Consider the following 20090-nt stretch of genomic DNA (forward strand, 5'->3'; position numbering starts at 1 on the left):
ATATAGAAGTATCAAGGCAATGAGACAAGAAATAACCCAGCATGTGAATAATGTGTAACTCAGAAATAGAGTTAATTTCACTCACCAGGTTGGGTCAAATGAATGACACAGCATTCTGGGTTAAACGGTAAAACTCAGCACTTGGATCAAACCAACCCAGTGTGTGTTCTCTCCCATAGTTACCCAGTGGTGGAGTCAAGGTGCAGACTGGCTTCTGACTCCAAGAAAGAAAAGCCCCAGTTTCTTAATGGGACCATTAAACGACAGGACAGCTGTAGTAACAAAGGTTTGTGAGAGTTTGAAGAAAATTTTAGGAAACTGAGGAGGGTACTATTGTCTTTATTCTCATCGTGAGTGGGCTTTTTCAAATATATTTCTGATAAAAAAAAAAAAAAAGTATTTACCATTCCACAATAAGTGGGCTTAAGTGCTGTTAATTGGAAACTGATAAACAAACACACTATCCTTTAGAATAAATAAGATTTTGTAAAGTAAGGGTTAGGGTCACAGTGTATAATAAAAGGCTGTAATATACGTGGTTAAGCACAAAGACCATTGCTGAGAACAACTGTAACATTACATTAACTAACATGCAGAAGTAAGATTCTTTGCTTAATTATATTCAGAATTGAATTAATGAGAAACAATCAGTATGTATCAGAGTCTAATCATGTAAAGCAAATTGACTCCAATTAAACAAACTGTCTAATTCCTTCAAAGGGGGTTTCATGGCAGATGCCTCTGTCTATGGTTGGTCCTCACTCCGTGAAAAGAAACACAAAAGTGAAATGACATGACAAGTGCTTCCAAATGGCAATGCAGTGCATCAAATAAGTGTACGTCCAGGCTGATAATCAAATCCATTTACTGAAATGGAAGCTCTGGCAGGTCGGGCCTCAGATTATCACAAACATCTAATATAAAATAATTTTATTTCACTTGTTGTATTCAGAGACACCACAAGTGATACACAGTCCTAACCACAGCATTACACTAATGGATAAAGCTAGCAATTGCCTAAATGCAGGGAAAAAAGCAAAATATTAGTGTTAGGAGCACTGCTGTTCTTAGGTTGGACAGGACGTCAACAATCAGCAGGGGCGGAGAGAGGGAGTAGTTAGAAGACTGAGACACACAGCAGTGCAGTAGAAACAACAAGCACCAGTTTCCTTCTACTCTCAGGCTGCAGAATAAAGGTCACTGATGGGAGCCATTGTGGCTTTGTGGCCTCTTTGGAATAACTGCCATGACTGAAATGATTAGATACTGAAATGGTCACTGCTGAAATTACTTAAAAGCAGTTATGAGATTATCACTCTCTGCCAAACTGTGATACACTGAGTCCATTAGCTGCAAAAATAACTTCTGCCTGTAAAAAAAGAGGCTGCTTCAATCAACACTAAAACCAGTTAAAGAGCTTACATGCAGCCATATAAGAGAAGGCAACTCACTGCACATTCATAGAATTTTCTTGAAATATCATCATAGACCCAAGAATATCAATTTGAGGCAAACTGGGTCAACAATAAATAATCAAGATAAACACCACTATTTTAAAAGAATGAAGAACATACTGCTCACATTTCATGTCTCCACAAACTGCTACATTCAACAATATAAAGGTGAACTGTTTGCGTGTTAAGCAGGGCAATGCCAAGAGAAGTGTGTGCAACAATAACTTCCATGTCTGAGTATTTAAAAAAAAGGAGACTGCTCAAATATTCATAACTTGGTTTGATTTAAAAAATAAATATTTTTTAACTAGCTTTATAGGCAGCACTGCCAGGTGAATGCTGAACACCAGCAACTGGTTTCTTTATGTGATCATATGATACGAGTTTGAATGACTCAGGGTGACAAATATATTTGGCTGAAAGTGCTTCATAATGTGTAGCTGGACAGATGCAAGTAGAGTAAAACAGATTAACTCTTCTACAGTAAAAGGTCCTGGTACAAACCTAATATTGATCCCTCTACCTGACTCCATCATTTTTGCAGACCTAGTAAATTAAAGTACAATTGATAATAGTGCCTGGTTAAAAACATAACAGATGACAGATGATCAAAATCTTTTTGATCATAACAGATGATCGTAAAAGATCAGAGAAAGAAAAACAAACAAACTTTAGCATCACTGAGGTGATTTGCAAAACCATACATACTGATCTATTGCGTGTACATGATTTATAGGTGGAGGCCATGACTTTGTCAAACCTTTCTTCAAGTTAGAGCTCACATCTCTGGACCAGACAGCGTGCCCACAGGTCTTAGAGGATTAATGTGACTCACTCCCCCACCCAAATGGCATAGATCTCAGGCAGTTCAGGAACAAACAGGATGGATTTCAATGGTTCCATAATGGTCAGGCTGAGTTGCTCATAAAAACCTAGTGGAAGAAAGACTCCTGAATTAAAACAAACATTAGTGGAGGACATTATAATGCAGCATATCCTAGTCAGATTATTATTATAATATTTTTTTATTTTTTTATTTAATCTGTATTTAATCAGGCAATCTCATTGAGACTAAGACCTCTTTCTCTAGAGAGACCTGAGAACAACAATCAGTCACAGGACAGAATCAACAAGGACAACACAACTACACAATACAAGAAACAAATAATTAACAATTACAGATATCATAAATTACAACAAATGACAAAGCTTTAAAATCTCCAAGGGAAATGTACGAGTCTAGTTTGAGGGGAGTTTGCAGTTAATTCCATTTAAATTATGCTTAGGACCTGAACCCAGTTCTGCCAATGTTTGTGCAAACGTGAGGGATATTGAGGGTCAAGTAGTTAGTGGATCGTGTTGTGTGGATACTGGTTTTAAATGAGAGAAGAGATGTGAGGTAGTTTGGAAGCTCTGACAGTAGAGCTTTATAAAAGAATAACACGAGATGGCTGTTTCTTCTTGACTGTAAGGAGGTCAAACCCATGGTGTGATACAGAGAACAGTGATAAGTTCGGTCATTTGTCATTTGTGATAAAGTGTAGTGCACCATGACACACAGGGTTTAACTGCGTGTTGATGGGGCAGCTTGACAGTACAAGATATCTCCATGACATCTTACATTAGAAAAAATAAAATACTGTCCCTTATCAGCTGAAAAACAAAACTTTTAATGTGCCCACTGATTTTTGTTAAAAAACAATTATTGTCACAAGCTTAGGTGAGAGTGTCAAAAAACTGAAACCATGAGCAAAAGTGCTTTCTGGCTAAACTACATATTTGTGAATGAGGAGATTAACAGTGCACTGCTCGTACACTTTTGGAGAAGCCAGGTGAGGTTTTTAGGAAACTCAACAGAATCCACCAGGTCGTTTTCATTGGGCCCGTAACCTGCTGAAAGGACTTTAACTCACCCCTGGCCTCAGACCACCTGAGGATTACTAATGGGCAGATGAATGAATGAAAGCATACCCTTACTGAATGTAACACATGGTTTTAAGGTTTTTCTGTGGACAGATCAGATGTCTATAGACCCATTTCAGAAAGAATGTGAGTGAGAGATTTTATAAACTGTCACCATCAGCAAGTACTACAAGGTGAAATGAGAAGCACACTTCCTAGTCAGAGTAAAATACCAGAGTCAGAAACATTTTTAAGGGACCAAAGACTGATTGTCATGAGGAGTGCTAATGAGATTATCTGAAATATAAAACATCACTATTTGTACACTTTACAGAAGCTTTTCCTTGTGTGATTCTTAAACTGATTCAGTTTAACATCAGAGGATGAGGACATGATGTGTCTGCTTTAAGTCAAGTGCAAATGCTATATTAGAATAAAAAGAATTTTTAAGTTCCACTTCTCATAGTAATATACAGTACATGTTGATTTAATGCTGCACCATCTTAAAGAGATTGAGTAAAGGCTCCATTCCCTTCTCATTAGGCCCTGTTCCCTCACATTATCACAGTTTTGTGTTTTTTTATTAGTCAGCCCACCTTGTATATTTTCAGTTATTCTGTCTGGGTTAGTGGGGTTAGATCAGCTGCTCAATCAGGGAGGGAGCCAACAAGTTCTCTTAGTAGTGCTGGACTGGACATTGTTAGGATGTAGGGAGATAGGTAAAACTGTTCTGTAGGAAATGACATTTGGTTAAACGTTGTGCACTTATGAATAACTTGTGTGCTTATAGTAGATTGTTATTGTCAGCAGTAACAGAATGGAGTGTGTTCTCTGTGCTTGTGTTTGTGTGTGTAGTTCACCCACACTCTCACCTGGGTAGGTGGTATGTTCCAGTTAGGTGAGAGGGAGAAGGTAAAATGCCCTTTAGTGGTCAATAGGGAGGAGAGTAGGCGGTGGCCTGCTGTGAGGCTGTAGTGTTTATGCTTTTTATGTCTTAGGTTATCATTTTGTTGAATTTCCTGGGGTTCATTTTCCCTCTATGTTATCATTTTTGTAATAAATACCTTTTTTCCAACACATAATCCAACCTGCTGACCTGCTTTTTGACGACATCCCTTTAAAGGTTTCCAACGCCTATGGGCTGAAGGTTTTTCCAGAGTCAGCCATGAAAGCCTCAATCTCCTCTACAGTGCGAGGGACGCAGGTCAGCTGCTCTATACCATCCGCTGTCACTGCGATGTCATCCTCAATGCAAACCTGCACATATTAGTGAAACAGTAGTCAGTTAAACATGTTAGAATATAAGGGGGAGATGTTGAAAGGCAAAAACAGTTGATGCAAAAATGACCTCATTTGCTGAATATAAGCTGGATCAGTCACTGAAAAGTCAACGTCTCTTTAGGATTCAAATTCTCTGATTTCACCATGTTTGAAATACAGCTTAAAATTTCCATGATATTCCAAGACTTTCCCTAAATCCAGCAGTATATCACATTCACAAGAGCATGACATCACCATGACCCTGAACTGAATTAGTTCTTAAAAAACACTTGACCACTAATCTGTTGAATCCAACAAACATAACCAAAAAATTGGTATCGGCAGACTGACCCCTCCAAAGCCGCGGAAGTGAGCCAGCACTTGGTTGTTGATGAAGCAGCTCTGTGTAGGGTCGGCCAGGGCCTGGTCCAGCAAGTGGTTGATGAAGTACATGCCAGGCTCCACGGTGAGGACCATCCTCTCCTGCACCAGGTGGCCCATCAGAAGATTCCTCAGTCCAGGCTCATTGATGCGCTCCACCCCCTATACATTTTGTTGAACCCAAGCTACACAGTAAAGTTGTTTTCGTTTTTCTTCTTCTTATTATTATTATTAGGTCTCCATGCCTGAGTGGGCAGTTAGAGCGTTAGCAGAACCTATGCACATTCTCTGTTATTTTTAGAATGATATGTGAATTTTTTCAGGACTTTCACACCAACATTTTGGCTGTTTAGAGTTTTTTAAGGTTAAACAGACAAAAATACCAAAGTTTTGCACCTGTTATATCATTGTCTCAACTTGTGTGAAGGTGTGTGTAGCACTTGGTTCCCCGGAGGCACAATCACCTGGACTCCTCAGGGACCTATGCCAGGATCCTGTTTGTGGACTTCAGCTCTGCCTTCAACACCATCATCCCGGCTCTGCTGCAGGACAAGCTCTCCCAGCTGAGCGTGCCTGACTCCACCTGCAGGTGGATCACCGACTTCCTGTCTGACAGGAGGCAGCACGTGAAGCTAGGAAAGCACGTGTCTGACTCCCAGACCATCAGCACTGGATCCCCGCAAGGCTGCGTTCTTTCTCCTCTGCTCTTCTCCCTGTACACCAACACCTGCACCTCCAGCCATCAGTCTGTCAAACTCCTGAAGTTTGCAGACGACACCACTCTCATTGGACTCATCTCTGATGGCGATGAATCTGCCTACAGGTGGGAGACTGAGCGTCTGGTGACCTGGTGCAGGCAGAACAACCTAGAGCTAAACGCTCTGAAGACAGTGGAAATGATAGTGGACTTCAGGAAGAGCCCAGCCCCACCCACCCCCATCACCCTGTGCGACTCCCCCGTGGCTACCGTGGAGCATTTTCGCTTCTTGGGAACCACCATCACACAGGATCTCAAATGGGAGCTGAACATCAGCTCCCTCATCAAAAAAGCTCAGCAGAGGATGTATTTCCTGAGGCAATTGAAGAAGTTCAACCTGCCAAGGACTATGATGGTGAACTTCTACACCTCCATCATTGAGTCCATCCTCACCTCCTCCATCACCATCTGGTACGCTGCTGCCACGGAGAGGGACAATAACAGACTGCAGCGTATCATCCACTCTGCTGAGAAGGTGATTGGCTGCAATCTTCCGTCCCTCCAGGACCTGTACGCCTCAAGGACTCTGAGGCGTGCAGGGAAGATTGTAGCTGACTCCTCCCACCCTGGACACAAACTCTTTGAGACACTCCCCTCTGGCAGGAGGCTGCGGTCCTTCAGGACCAAAACCTCTCGCCAGAAAAATAGCTTCTTCCCATCTGCTATTAGCCTCATCAACAAGGCTAGAGAGCCCCACTGTTGCTGATCAATTGCACCAATCACCAGAAAAAATTCCTTGTATGTGAAAACATACTTGGCAATAAAACTGATTCTGATTCTGATTCTGATTCTGATTCTGATCAGCAAAAATTCAATAGCAATTCATGCATATGGTATTAAAAAAAACTCTTGAGCTGCTTGGACCCCAATAACTGCCACTTGCCATTATATCTATTATTATGGATACAATGATAAAGTAATGTCAGTCTTACTGAAAATAGCCAACAGTATTGTTTGTCATGTATTTGCAGAAACTGATCACTATTAATATTCAGCGATGTCCTGCCTCACAGTACTCATCTAAAGATACCCAAAATACAACAAAATCAAACGGGGTGAAAGCCATGGGGGAGAGAGGGGCTGACTGCCGCCATCTTATACAGCGCAGTCGTCCAGGTGAGCTGAATCCTGCTGACGAGCAAACTCCACCCATCAGGTTGCTGCAGGGAACGTTACAACACTGACCCACTGACTGTGGGTTAACTGCCTCTATGTGAAGAAATCTGAAGTGCATAACTGTACAAAACCTGACATCGTCTGTGTTCAGAGTTCAGACAGCATGTGACTGTCCCCTCTCTCCTGCCCTCATCCTGAACTTGTTCCTGCAGCTTGGCCTCTTTTTGTTCCACTCTCACTTCTTCACCGAGGGCCACTCTATTATTGATGACACATCAATACTGGAGAAACAGGAAGTGCACTTTCTTCTTCTTCTGTCTGCTGGATGGTTGTGATGTTAGCAATCTTAGAATTTAAGTCTTCTGTTCTTACCTCAGGGTAGCCTCCCACATCGTGCACATCAATGCCCAGCAGGTGTCCCAAGCCGTGGGGCATGAAGATGGAGCCCATGTGGACTTTCATCATGTCCTCTACGCTGCCAGTCAGGATGCCGATCTTCACCAGCTCCTCCAGGTGAACCCGGTCAGCCAGGCGGTGCATGTCAGTCCACTTCACACCTTCAACACAAACAACTTTGTTAATGACGAACAGAAAATTGAAATCCTTGGAAATTTAACCAGTTGAAGGACTCTTCAAGTCAAATGTCACCACTGTGGTTTACTGTGACTCATACAAAAACAAAAAAGATCAGGACAAAATGTAACAAAACAATGAAAAGTTAACCCTGTGCTGGTAGAAGTTAACTTTTCAGTGCTTTTCCTCACTTTACTTTTTTGTAGGTCTGTAACGTGTACTCAATTAGTCAACCTGACTACAAGACGATAACCTGGTTTGATGGCAGCCAAGACGGCTCGGGAGGACTTGAGGACAGCCTCCTAGATGGCCCTCTGGTCAGGGGTGAACCAGCCGTTGGCTGGGAAGGAGCAGGTGATGTCTGATGTGTAGCAGTAGTACTCTCCTCCCATGTCAAACAGACTGCAGGGGACAAAAATATCAGCACTGATTCAATCAAATGCATTTCCAAAGTGCTTGGGGTTTGTGTCTAAAATGTTTTTGAGTTGTTTACAGTGAAACAAATGTACACAAATAGCAACAACACTGAACAGCACAGCTTCAGCAGAACAGTAACATCCATTTGGGAGACACTTAACCAAAGAAGCATTTCACAGAGGCAGTGGAGTTTGGCATGTGGAGAAATGGTCTGACAATGACACAGTAGCTCCTGCTTTAGGAGGATCTGTAGGGTTTTATGAGTGTGTTACATGCCAACACCAAGATGTGGTTGCATCTAAAAACTGCTGACAGTTAAAAACTATTGAAAGCTACTCACCACATGTCCCCATCCACAATTGTCTTGTCATTGGGAGCCCCAGGATGGCCATAGTAGATGACAGAGCAATTGTTGCCCCTGGCGTTCAACACACAATGCATGAATGAAAACCACATAAATAGTATCATCACATATGAATAACAACTGCACTACGAGGTGGTAACTGCATTGAATGGTGTGCCTTGTATAAAGCTACTGTCACAACAAGTTAAACTGAATAGGGTATTTCAGGATAGCGTCCGCCTTCATTTTAATTTGAACAGAAAATAACATGCATCCTTGACAACAAACACCCGGAGGTGCCCGGAGGTGCTCATTACACATGGCCTTTAATACAAAAGGCCAGAGCATGATTAACAACAATGTCTCAAAATTCTTCATCCATAGTGATGCTGCTAGTTGGCAACAACCCTTCAACAGGAAGGTGATGTACTGTTTTGGCGAACATGGTTTGTTTCTGCCGACAAGACACCCGGGACTCAGCGGTGTTACAGAGTGCCTCTTCCTCTGCTTCCTAAACTCTGATTTGTGCTCAAATCCTTGAGGGTACTGGAGTCCCACAAAGGCTTAAAGGATATTCTGCATTGTGTTGTTTCTAATATTTTTTGTTTCTTTTCAGTGAGGACAGTATTTGAAGGTGTCTGGTCTCAAGATATTGGTGACTTCTAACCTTAAAGCCACCGTTTTTCCATCGATGACCACATTCTCATTATAATTGGTGTGTAATTAATCAATTAAGTAAGACAATTTCGAAAACAATTACAGTAAGAAACTAAGTCAAGTAAATAAAACAGGTGAAGAATTAATCAAAGAAGCCTTACGTTCCACAGATACAAGTGTATGAGGTGTGGCGCATCCCTCCTTTAGTGTAGCAGTAGTGATGGAACAGGCTGGGAAAAAAAAGTCAGAAAAAGGTAACTAACCAATTTCAGCACAACAGAGATCAGCAATAGGATTCACTGCCTGTTTTCTGACTGCATGCTTTTTAAGAATTCATTCAGTTCTCATTTTTTAATCATCACACACTCAAGCCCATCAAATACTTCTATGGATGTCAACAGCATCACAATGCAGTGTAGGGATATTTCCTGGTTCTTCTAATATGGCAAAGGGAAGTGAGTGTAACTAACAGCTGTTCAAAATATATAAAAACAAATATATTAAATTACTGTCCAAATTAGTCTATTTTTGTGTTTTGCTACCAGTCTCTTAAAGTTCCTCTCCTGATATGTATGTTAAATACTCTATGCAAAATAATTCATATTTTGGTCAACATAGTTTTCCCACATAACAGGTGAAAAAAAAAAATGGAAAACTGGGGCAGGAAGTACATCTACTCTTACTTCCTCACTGAGAAATTCTGGCTCAGGCCTTGTACCCCGCCCACTACCAATGCTTGTGCCAGGTTGACAGATGAAAGGGCAGAGAGTATCAAGGTCGTTAGAAGAGGAAATTTTAAGAAAATCGTTGAGTTTCTTGAAGAGTGAGGAGTTTGTTGTGCAACAAAATCAGCAACTAGTAGACGTATCAGAACGGTAAACATAGTTAGCATCTTTTATTAGCTTATGTTGTTTGTTGGTGTGTAACTGGCAGTGGCTGAAGCACTGTTCACTGCTGTTCCAAGGTGGAAATATGCAGTCATGGTGTTTACAGCTTATTTGGCTCCTGATGTCTTATTATTTAAGACGGGGGTGAAAAGGTGATCCTTTGTTGAAATGTGTGTTTTTGGTGAATCAGTCCATGTCAAGTTAAGTCAAGGTTTATTTATATAGCGCCAAATCACAACAGGAGTTATCTCAAAGCTCTTTCCAAATGGAAGAGGTCTAGACCATCTCTTTAAAGTATAAGAAAGAGACCCAACAATTCCCACCGAGAGCAAGCACTTGGCGACAGTGGCAAGGAAAATAAAAACTAGACACGCTCGCTCTTTGGTACTCTCGCTCTTTCACTCTTTCTCTCTCTCAGGTAACTCACAGGGTAATGTGTGCATTGTATTGGAAGAACATTTTCTGTTTTTACTAGACATCTATAGGATGTCATGACTGAAAATCTGCTGAAATTGGTGGCTTTGGGGACACATGTAAAAACAAACCTCTGAAAACTAAGTCTAATCATCACAATCTTTCCACAATCAGGAAAAACAGTAATTTCAGAGGGCTGATTTTTGTGAGGTTAACTGCTCCTCAATCCCTGAAGGTTGTTCGTGGTAATAAAATTAAATTCTTTGCACAAGTGAAATAATGCTTTAATGTTACAGCTTATTGGTCAAAGGCTATCTCTGTTAATTGTGTGCCTCTAAGCCACTGCATAAAGTTAAAATCAATAGCATTTAAACAGTTTATAGCCTTAGGATCCTGACATCTTTGAATCCTTTGCACAAGTTTAAAACTCAATAAGCTGCTTGATACACTTCGATACTTTCGGTGTTTGATTTCAAGCTTTGAACTTTAAATTCTCTCCATTGCTTTCTTTTATTGTTTTGAAATTAAAAATACTATCAATGTTAGTGCGCTGTCTGACAAAAAAGAACCTCACCATTTTATGGGCTTCACTTGAAATCCTGATGGTATAACGTAGGACCTCCAGCTCCATATCATTCTTAATCAGACGGCTGCAGACAGACAACAACAAGAAGTGAGATACCAGCTCTCTCCCTCTCTGATCGCTACACTGCCAGTTTATCGATCCACAGTGTGAAGACTGTACAGCCACGCAGCATACAGAATTCATTCAGCTCACACACCAGGCTAAAGGAATGCTGCTTTTGTTCTTTGATGGCCGAAACAGAGACATTTTTGAAATGCATTTCTTAAATATACACTGCTAATTCAGTTGCTGATGTTTAGCAGACCTTCCCCCATCATTCCCAGGAACGTGGTATATAAAGAGAGACCTGTCATTTGTTGCAATTCCAGAAGGAGATGGTCTCATAATCTGCTGTTGTAGAGCTGATGAAAGTGTTTCAAACCATAATAAAATGTAAAGGTCTTTGATTTAAAGTTAAGCTTTAAGACTAAGTGAGGGTTTTTGCTGGCTTATTTATTTGTGTTTGGGAAGAACCTTAAATGCACCTTAAAGTGCTAGAATTGAAATACATACTGGAGAGTATTAAGGATTTCTACGATAATAGAACCAAGCAAATAACACAAGGCAGTGGTAACCAATAGCAACACTAATGAAAGTTAAATCAATCTATCAAGTCTTTCTCCCCAGGAGGTGTGCCTGCAAAACATTCCTCCTTATTTCACAAAATGTCAATTCATCTGGAGGGTGCACACTAATGCCAAGGACAACCAGGCAGGCACGAAGTCCATTACATCCGTGCGCACTGGCTTCTGACTCTAAGAGGAAAAAAAAAAACAAGTCAAAGAGAAGCCAATGCTTCTGATTGCACACACACGGTTACCTGACTGAGGTTTTTGTATTAAAAGAATCTGAAAAACACAATTAGGAAATTAACAGAGAGGGAGACTATGGTCTTTATTTGTATCTTGGGTTTGTTGATAATATTATAAAACAAATTTTAATTGCTTACCATTCCACAATGACTGGGTGCAAAAGGGTGTTGTTTACTTGGAAACTGATGGAAAAAAACATAACAAGAAACAGTAGCATTATAAATATGAATGCAATTTGATGCAAATGGTTATATGACCTTTGAAATAAGTATGACACTTGTTTTTCAAAGCAGATAGGGTCAGAGTGTAGAGTAGATAAAACTGTGTGATACACATAGTTTTAAAAAAAAGAACAAAGACTAAGGACAATAGTAACATTACCATTAATTGACAACTAACAACCAAAAGCAAGATTCTCTGCTTAATTAATTATATTCAGAATCAGGTTAATCAACAACATCCAGTATGCATGAGTCTGTTGTATCCTTGGTTATAAAAGAAAAAAAATAAATCAATCGCCTCCACAAACACAGTATAATTATGTTAATGCAAATTGATGCCAATTAAACACACTGACTAATTCCTTCAAAGGAGGCTTCTCGGCAGATGCTCCCACTGTCTGTGTTCTGTCCTCGCTGCATGGAAAGAAAAACATCATGAGCAAGTGCATTCAAGCGTCAATGCAGTACACTAAGTTGATTTATATTCATGCTGATGAGTTATTCCACTGTACAACTGTAGAATTAGGAAAAGGAGTTTACATGAATTCTCACACTGCATCTTTAGCAGTATATAATATAATAATCAGGTTTTTCTAGGTTGACACTGTTAAAGATTCAGGTTGTCAGATATTTGGTGCTGCAGTGCTTCTATTTTTGATATGGTGAATAAGCTGGCAGCTAACATAGGGTGACTGGAGCTTTTACAGCCCGCCATCCCTAAAAACGGGTTCAGGAAATTACTCCCACACCACACTTGTGTGCCGTCATCTGCTATTAAGTAATTTCATGTATCAGAAGATGTAATCAGCTAAGAATAAGTGATGCATACCAGTGTTAGGAGTACTGCTGGGTTCAGGTTGGACAGGACATCAACAATCTGCAGGGAAGCCGACAGGGAGTAATTAGAAGACTGAGACACAACAGAGCCGCAGAAACAACCAGCACCAGTTTCCTTCTACTCTCAGGCTGCAGGATAAAGGTCACTCTGACAGGAGCCATTGTGGCTTCATGGCCTCTCTGCACTCAGCAGCAAGCTGAATGACAAAGCTCAAGCGACATTATTACTCCTCTGCCGGCAGCCTAAATGTCAGATAACAGATCCTTGACTCAGTATTCACAGACGCTGTGGTGATGTTGGAGCATTGTCTTTATTATTAAAACTGGCTTCCTAAAACATTTACTGTATTGTCTGTGCAAAGCAGGAAAAAAAATTAACCGTGAGATTAACTTCAAAGCATTAAAAAAAACACTTGTTATGTTTTGATTGAAGATATCAAGTCTTAAATCTATTTCATTTTAAACCCTCTGACACATACGATTTGGTCATGTTTGCAGTAGTTGAGTCTGAAGGCAAGTGCCACAATCGCTGCACATACTTTGAATTTTCCAAAGATATTGTCACAGATACAAAAATATTGATTTGAAAACTCTGCCAGAATTAAATCATGAGGGCAAATTGCTGCCAGATACTTAAAAAAGATTACTAAAAAAACTCTTTACATTTTTTTCTTTTTTTTAAGCAATCTAAAATGTGAACTTTTTACATGTTGAGCAGGGTAGTGCTGAGAAAAGTGTGTGCAACATCATCTTCTCTCTGAGTGTTTGAAAAATAGAAAAAAAACACTCAAATATTCATGATTAGCTTCTGAGATAGCAAAAAACCAAAACAAAGCACATTATTCTCTTAGGTCCTCCTGCAGGCAGCATTACCAACTGAATGCTCATGCTGGTTTCTGTGTCTAACTAGACGACAGTATTAGATAAACAAATGCAGAGGCAGCTATTATATGACTGAATGTTTTCTATTATTATACTGCAGATCGGTTAGTCTGCAGCTCAACCTGTGACTAATTAGGAAATCTAACACCTCAGGCAGGTGTAAAAATACCTGAAATACCAGCGGGAGAAGTCAACACAGGGTTACAGTGTAAATATAGAAATTATATGTGATTATTTCAGATGCAAACTTCTAAATGATTTGTTGGCCAGTGAAAGTTGTTATATCATAGTCTGAATTTATTATTTTGAGTTGTCAACATGCACATTTTCAACAAAGCTCCCGAGCTGTCAACCCTCTAATATTGCTCCCCTGGGAATCTGCTGTCAACGCTTACTATACATGACTGTTTTCCCAAAGTCTCAAAATATGCAATTACAGACAGTCTGAACAGGAGTGTGTATTTTTAGACTTGATGGCTAAAAAGAGGATGGAGCTGCAAATTTAAAATAAAATTCAAAATGAAACTCCCCTGAGGTGTTTTGGTGGTTGAACTGTGTCAGAGGTTTGCACGCTGCTAAATCGTTCCAACAAATTTCATCATCAGTATAATGCTACACAAGCTTTGTGTGAGCACAGATACTGTCTACATTCTCTTACACAACATCCGTTGATGTCATGACCTACCCCCACAGCTTTTCCATCCTCTTACACACTCCCCAGACATTTAATCACATGCAAAATGCAGACAGGCTGCAGAAGGTATATTAAAAATTTCCATGCATGTTTATTTCTATTTTAATCACTTTGAATAAAATGTTTAGTTGAGCAGATAAAGGATGCAGGTCCATACTCGGTGCAAAGTGTATCTGGTACCTTTTGTGCCACCAATATAATTTTTTTTTTTTTTTTTATCCAGGAGGTTCAAAGAAGAGAATGATGACTTTCACCTTTAAAACAGTCTATGGAGGCACTGATGTCCTTTCCTGTAACTTCATAGCTGGGTGACTTAACATCAAGGTTCAGTTACTGCACAGGGAAAAGGTCACTCTCTCTGTCTCTCACACACACACACACACACACACACAGGCTATAAAGACCAACACCAGCACAGACCGACTTACGTCACAGGTGTATTGCACCTCATCGACAGCGTACTTTGCCGTGAAGTGCTCTTTAGGGAAGATCCTGGCAACAGACAGACGCAGAGCAGACAACTGGTGAAGAAAAGTACAATAAACATAGTAAAAGACAAAAACAGACGAAGAACAAAAAAAAACTAATGAAGATGTCAGTACATTAAATATGCTGTTAAATTAACTCCAGAGTGAAAAAATGTTTATACAAATCAGATGACAAAAGATTCTTTAAGGTTTATAGATCAAGGAAGAGCAAACATGTGACATGAGGTTGCTTCCACATCTTCACGTCCAGTGGTTTCACTGACTGAGTTACACACAAACACTAGGAAGTGTGGATGGACACTGCATGTCCAAACTCTTGTTATCGACAACCTGTTCGCACAAATTAGCCAAGTGCTGCAACCAGCCTATTGTCAAGTTTTCAGAGAAAGCAGCCAAGTGTGTAAATTATTCTTGTTTGTCTGACAATTTCATGTCATTTTTAGGTGGAATTTCAGGCATTTTGTAAAAGCATTAATAATTTCCAAAACAAGTAATAAATAAATCTAAAAAATACCTTTTATATGAGCAATTTACTCTGTGTAGCATGTGTGCTGGAAATGCAGAGCAGGCTTTTGTATCAGTCTAGTCAAGCACATCACTGAGGTGTTTTGGGTGATGTGAGATTTTAGCTGCATATTAATATTATTTTTTTAACGAACTAACTTAATACTAACATGACTTGTGTAGCACATGACTCTGTCAACCTTTTCTTCAAGTTCAAGCTCACAGCTCTGGACCAGCCTGTGATGATTGCTGGCCATGTCCACAGCTCTTTGAGGATTAGTGTGACTCACTCTCCCATCCAAGTGGCATAGCTTTCAGGCAGTTTGGGAACAAAAAGGATAGATTTCCCAGAGTCCACATCAATGGCCCCATAACAGTCAGGCTCAGTTACTCCAAAAGCCCAGTGGAAGAAAGACTCCTACAGAATTGAAACAATCAGCCAGAACATTAGTGAGAGAAATTATAATAGTCAGCTCAAGTGCAGCATATTCTGGTCAGATTATTACATGAGAAAAAATAAGATGCTGTCTATTATCAGACCAGTTGGATTTACTGAGGTGCCCACCGATATTTGTTAAAAACTAATTACTGATACAAGGTTTGGTGGATGAGATCATAGACACAAGTGATTTCTCTGCAACGTGGCTGAACTGAGGAAATTAACACTAACAGAGAAAAGCTCAGAATGGGAACTGACTTTCAGAGAAGTGAGGTGAGGTTTTTGTAGCACCTTGATGGATACCCTCTAAAGGTTTTTAGGGATCAACAAACAACCGGCTGAGAGCAGATGGGCCCACTGACATTAACTCACTGATGGTTTGGGACCAACATGGACCATGGATGGATGAATTAATACATGCAAGACCTCGCCCCCACCTCAGCCTTTGTTTTGCAACAATCCCAGAGTCAGCTAAAGACAACCTACCTGCCTGAAAAGGATGTCGGTGTCCGTGCAGTACCTCTGCTCCTGCTCTCCTCCCTGCAGCACCACAACTGACTTTGGCACCACTCCGTCTTTGGCTTTTAGCCCTCTGCACAGTCGCTGACGGTTCTAGGCAAAAAGGGCAGCAGACACCCTCAGGGTGTCATTACCCAGCCAGTAGACAGGTCTGAAAGGACAGGAAGACAGGGGATTGGTAGGATGAAGAGACCGGCTCTGGCGCACAAGCCTACTATAAAATAAATCTGACTCACACTGTCTCACCATTATTCAACTATTTCCTGACATCCTTATTTATTCATGTAGTACTTAAATATAAAACCAATTGTGTTAAATGACATAGTGGAAACAAAACAGTATATTCACAAAAATATATATAGCAGTTATAGTGGGAAGTTTTGGTGGTGGCACACAGTAGATTCACATGTGCTTAACCTGTCCATGATTAGAATAAAAATTCCCTACAATATTGGGCCAAACACAAGTTTTCTGAAAAAGGAAAAGCCTCTTTATTAAAAATTATGGAAGCGAAAATTGATAATTAAAGCTTTCATAGCAACTTTTGTGAACAGATTCAGGAGAATCATGTATCTGCTAAACAGGGAGAAGAGACGCGTAATGTTCTTGGTTCAGTCTGGAGGGAATCCTGAGGATTTGTTCAGTAGATCTGATCCTGAAGAGGTGGGTGAACCACAGACTTTGGATTGAGTTAAGACATAGATGTAGAGAGATCAACCTCTTTGTAACTGAGAGGTCACGGTTTCTGGATGTGCCCTTAGTGATAAGATAACAAATACAACATATCTGCTTCAGTCTGGAAAGTACCAAAGGTTAATCCATAACCTTGCAGTATTTCATAGCTCAAGGATTTCTGTATCACTCACTGAGTTTACAGGTGTAACTGAGAGGACAGATCGGCCGTTGTGAGGTGGTCAATTATATTACTGAAGGAGGTAGAGACTAACATGTACTGAACTGTAATCCCAATCCCCACTGGGTCAGTTAGGTATTTATTAAACTAAGTTCATTTTTGAAGGTATGGTCTCTAGTAGTGTTGCATTGGATTACATAGTATCATAACGCATGCCCTATTCTCTGCAATCGGTGAGGAGAAGATCTCTGGCAGAGATTGCCTTATGTCTGCTGACGGCTGACATTTTTATGATTATCACAGCAGATTATCTTATGCAGTTTTATCTAATGATCACAAGAAGACAGTCTGGGCTGTATTGTGATCACAAGATGATGAAACTTGTTCCGTTGAGATCAACAGATAATTATTTTATGATTGCAGCATAGTCACTGTTTGATGTACCAAATGTCATGTTGACACCAAGACAAAATTATTACATATTGCCTTGAGAAAACAAAATACATAATTATACTGTTGGCTTTGAATTATTTCAGCAGTGGATAGAACACTTTTTAAAGTGAAGGGATGATGCTTGACATTATTATCACTGTCAGACAGACATCATTACTATAAACATAAAACATAAATTGAGTTATTAATGTATAAAAGTCAGTCATTCACCAGTAGTTCAACTCAGTGATTCAGAGTTGGCAGATTCAGCATTAAACACGAGCAGCTTTTACTGTGATGAAAGGCAGATGTCCAATGACTGGTATATGCTAAGTGTTTCATTAACACTTCCAATCCAGATAGATGGAAGTTGTCTTTAATGTTTATTTTAACCTTTATGCAGGTGGACTGGGGATTTCATTACATGTTGGAACTTCTGGACTGGAAAATAGCACAGTTATTGATAAATGAACGAGTATAATGGGATAGGAGTCAATTATGAATTTGAAGAGTCACAAAACAAGAATCATAATCTAGTCAGTTACACAAAACTACATCTCTAAATTATGGCTCACATATTTTCTTGTGAAATATTCAATTGTTTCACTGCTTCTGGCCTCTATAGAGCTTTCAAATTAAACAGAGGTAAAATAAAATTAGCCTTTGGTTCAACTGTCCACAACTCATGTGATGATGGGTCACAACCATAGAAGTGGACATTTCCTTTTTTAAGAGGGACCCCAACCCAAAACTGTTGGGTACCACTGGTTCAGCCAATATTCTCAATAATTACAGTCCCCTTAAAAATGAAATTGCGAAGTGTACATGTACTGTAGAAATGAATGTGCCAATGAAAGCTGCTCCAGGTATTCTTACACCGGTGTTTTTGGTTTTTTTTTTTAAGCTAAGCTGAACGCAGCTGTAAAAGTGCTATGTCCAGTTTTTACTTTAATAAAGAGAAAGTTCACTACATCCGTGGGAAAGTGAGGTTGAAAATATGTTGGCATTAATTACACAGTGTAGTGACGGTATATCCGCCTGACAACTGCTTTATTATTATCGCGAGTTTTGCGAAGTGACATCCACGTGCTGCTGTGCTCTGACAGTTGAACGCTAAATTATCTCTGTAAATGTTCTGATTGAAATAAATACACATATTATTTCCCAGTGGGGAAACAGACGCGTCACCTCAGGTTGTGCTGCAGCCATGTGGATTCAGGTCCAGACTGTCATGCATGGATGCTGACGTGATTTTGTGATGCTGTGGTGCTGATGTGGCGCCGGTCAGCTGACGTACCACCGTGCTGCGTTTACTGTTTTCGGAGATATTAGCTTCAGCCGTGAAATTGTATTGAAAACAGATTGAGAGGATGTCCTGAGGTTGTTTTTCCAACAGTCGTGCACAAAGTGCTGCAGTCAGCAAACATCACTGCACAAAAATAATGAGAAGCTACAAAGAAGACAGAGGGTCAAAACAATGCAGGCTCATTAGGTTCCTCTGAAAATACTGATGAAAATTCTTCTCCCCCTAAATGTCATTGGAAGTTACAGTACTGATGGTCTATCTATCTATCTATCTATCTATCTATCTCTCTCTCTCTCTCTCTCTCTCTCTCTCTCTCTCTCTCTCTCTCTCTATCTATCTATCTATCTATCTTTCTATGTGTATATCGTGTAGCTCTCAACTCTGTTGCATTTTAATTAATTTCATTAAAAAGAGGAATAGCACAGTTAAGACATCTGACCTTACAGAGTCACACTGAGATTCTGTTTTCGGCTCCTTTTGTGCTGAGGAAGTGAAATTATAAAATTATCCTCTGTGGTGAATATAAATGAGCTCACGCTAAGAGAATTTGAGAATTAGAACTTGTTCTATAATCTACAGGGAACAGACAATGTGGTTATACTTTAACATGTGTACGTGATGAGACACTGTTATTTATTCATGCATTTTTTCCCCTGGTGCTTTGTGAGTTTTACAAACAAGGGGTCTTGCTTTCTGAACCACTGTACCACATTTCAGAGCAACAATTATCTATACTTCTTCTATAGTACTTCTATAGTAAACACTCTCAGTTCTGTACATTTCCATTCCAGCCAATAAACCAGAAAGGCTCAATTACAACACAAGACATTTTGTCCACATAAAAACCTTAATATTCTGAAAACGAAATGAGATGTGAGACCTTCAGAAGCACCCATTAAAATCTTTAGATAGGTACAATAGACTGCCTCTTGATTTGATACTGCAATGGTGATTTTACAGTAAAAACAGTAGGGGGAGATGCAACACTCTCTTGACGCAATGCAGGGGGGAGTCTGAGAAATAATTAATCTTTATAAGTGACAACAGCTACACAATGCAGGTAACTCTAAACAATGTGTCATAAAAGACAGCATCCAGGCACCGATGACACACTGTCAGGAAGGTTGGCACACTCACGATGAAACATGAGTAGCTTTCACTGTGAAAGGTAGATGTCCAATAGATGTCTGATAATAGGATATATGGTAACAAGATACTAACATCTGTCTCTGAAGTAAAGTTTTTAATAATTTCATCAACACTTCCACTCAGAGATTGAAGCTGCATTTAATCATCTATCATAAAGGTTTATTTCAA

The 20090-nt window shown here is 39.8% G+C and overlaps 1 pseudogene; it reads right to left on the reverse strand.

The window, feature by feature from the left end:
• LOC139628372 (xaa-Pro dipeptidase-like) lies at positions 1 to 18748 on the reverse strand (annotated as a pseudogene).
• Between the last annotated feature and the right edge of the window lie 1342 nt (positions 18749 to 20090).

This window comes from Trachinotus anak, unplaced genomic scaffold (genome assembly GCF_046630095.1).
Source record: "Trachinotus anak isolate AG129_WGS33_773 ecotype Australia unplaced genomic scaffold, CSIRO_AGI_Tana_v1 ptg000011l, whole genome shotgun sequence".
Classification (NCBI taxonomy): Eukaryota; Metazoa; Chordata; class Actinopteri; order Carangiformes; family Carangidae; genus Trachinotus; species Trachinotus anak.